Source organism: Alexandromys fortis, unplaced genomic scaffold (assembly GCF_014885135.2).
Source record: "Alexandromys fortis isolate MF-2015 unplaced genomic scaffold, M_Fortis_MF-2015_v1.1 scaffold_2_26212498_36691700, whole genome shotgun sequence".
Taxonomy (NCBI): domain Eukaryota; kingdom Metazoa; phylum Chordata; class Mammalia; order Rodentia; family Cricetidae; genus Alexandromys; species Alexandromys fortis.
This window is the reverse complement of record NW_026067931.1, coordinates 4,796,803-4,799,245: the sequence shown is the minus strand read 5'-3', so window position 1 is coordinate 4,799,245 and position 2,443 is coordinate 4,796,803. Positions and strand designations below refer to the sequence as shown.

General features: G+C 45.3%; 1 protein-coding gene across 1 annotated transcript in view; it reads left to right on the top strand.

Moving 5' to 3' along the window:
* The window catches only part of Ankrd6 (ankyrin repeat domain 6), a 135,628-nt gene that overhangs the window by 53,153 nt on the left and 80,032 nt on the right, over positions 1-2,443 (top strand). The window lies entirely within an intron of this gene.

Here is a 2,443-nt window from a genome sequence, read left to right as displayed (position 1 = left end):
TGGGATGTACTCACTCATAATTGGTTTCTAGAGATAAATAAAGGTCAGTGAGTCTATAATTTGATCTCCTAAAGAAGCTAAATAAGAAGGTGATCCCAAAGAAAAACATATAGCTATCCTCCTGATTATGGGAAGTAGACAAGATTGCCGGGCAAAAAATGGGATCTTGGGGGTGGGGTGGGAGGGAGGTAAGGGGAGATGGGGAGAGAAAAGTGAGAAGGGGAGGTTGGGGGGAACTTGGGAAACGGGATGTTTGGGATAAAGGAAGGTTGGATAGGGGAGCAGGGAAGCACACATCTTACAAGGGTTTTGTATCACTCCTGGGCAGGATGTGTGTGACCCTCCAGGGCACTTTCTCTGGCTGTCGGTCCTGGCAAAGCTTCAGATGGTGGATGCTCTGTCAGCCTGAGTGAGTCACGGGGAAGCAGCTCCTGCCAACCCCAGAAAGATGTATTATTTGAGTGTTTTTACCACAGCTTAATTTAGCACCAGATGGATGTGTTGAATGCTCTCAGCGCTACATCACCAAACAAGTTGCTACTTAAAGGTCTTTCCAAACAGTTACATTAAAAAGCCTGGTTTACCAGCGAGTTCAGCCTGGTAGTATAGAATAACCTAGAACTGATTTCAGAGTTCTGATAGTTGGTTATTAGGTGTGGTAGGTTTTTTTGTTTGGCTGGTTTGGGTTTTTGCCTGTTTTGTTTTGAGACAGGGTCTTTTCTAGAACTCAGAGAGTTGCTTGTCTCCTGAGTGCTGGAATTAAAGGTGTGCGCCACCATACCTGGCAAGTCTTAAATTGTTACTAACACAACAGATATCAAAGGAGATCAAATCATATATCATAAAATCCACTGCCTGCTTTTCATTGTGCTTAGAGTTGCAACGCCATCATCATAATAGGACATTTTCATTATTCCCCAATGAAGTCCAGCATCTTTTAGCCGTCATTTACACTGTCCTAGTCAACTAAAAAGTAGAGTCTCTGTGTTCGCCTTTTCTGGACATATATATGTAAACAAAGTGTTTATATGCAAATGAAATTATTATAGACTAAGCTCCTTGGAGGCCAAGAAATTTGCTTCACTCTGCTAGGGCTCTGCTGTTTTGCACATAGTAGGTGCTTGGTTCTCGGTGGGGTGAACGGTGTGGAAGGCCGGAACTGTCTGGGGTGGGTATAGCTGGGAGTCGCTCAGCTTGCCCTAGGTGAAAAATGGAGGGAGTTAGTAACCAGCCACCCTCTGTCTCCTGCTCATCTAGGTTCTAGAAATTTCTGTCTTAGATCCAGCAAGAGCAACCACCCTCCATGTAGAGTACTGTCACGGTCATGGGTGGACCCACCATAGCCCCACTTCTACTCAAAGCCACTCTTTCCTCAGGCCCTCGCCATATTCCTTCCTCGCTGAGGAGGCCCTGTGTCCCTTGCTTCCTGTCCAGCGACAGGCTCTAAAGTGCTCAGAAGCACACACGGAAGCATCAGGAGGGCCTGCTGCCCTGAGTAGTGCTGCAGCCACTGCTGGTCGCTGACCTGTGCATCTCCCTATCCCATCTGCACACCCAGGCCTGTGTCACCCGGTGCCTGTTCTTCAGTACTCACTTGGCATTTTCAAGGCCACAGTGAGGCAGAGAAGTGGCTAAAAGCTGAGACCAAGGCTGAGGCAGGCTCGACCATGTGCTAGCTGCGAAGTTGTGGGAATATCTCAACCGTTCATTTTCTGTCTGTAAAATAAGCCTGTGAATAAGTTAACCACGTGAGTAGACTTTGGGAAGTTATATAGAATAATGTTTGTGAAATTCTGAAAGCTCAGCTTGACTTACTAAACTTTTCTTGGCTATTTTTAATATTATCGGTAATTTGATCATATTGCTGATGTCACTGCTCCCTAGGGAAGAAGAAAATGCATTCATATTTTGTCTAAGTGATTTTTGTGAGAAGTAATTGGATTTCTTTGTTCTTATCATCTGAGAGGAGGTATGGTGGATGCGGAAGAGAAAATGTGCTCCCAACCTGGTCTGAAGTGTGGTAAGAAAGAAGGGCTGTCATGGCTGGGCTTGGAGCTCTGAAGAAATCAAGTTGAAGTTACTTAATAAGCCTTAAGTGTCAATGTATAGATGTTATAGAAAGGGTGACAAATACCTTACACTTTTTAACATTTTTTTTTACTCCATTCTCATGCTATTTTTAAAACGCCAGTAAATTCCATACTTGTTAAATTTTAAGCTCATCCCATGGAGTGTGGTCAGGTCTCAGGATCACCAAAGCAATGAGGCAAAGTGCCATGCACTGCGCCCCTGTGTCTGCACTCTGTGCGCTGGCACCCAGTTCGCGAGCTTCGGGCAAGGGGCTGGAGGTTAAAATACACACACACACACACACACAGAGAGAGAGAGAGAGAGAGAGAGAGAGAGAGAGAGAGAGAGAGAGAGAGAGAGAGAGAGAGAGAGA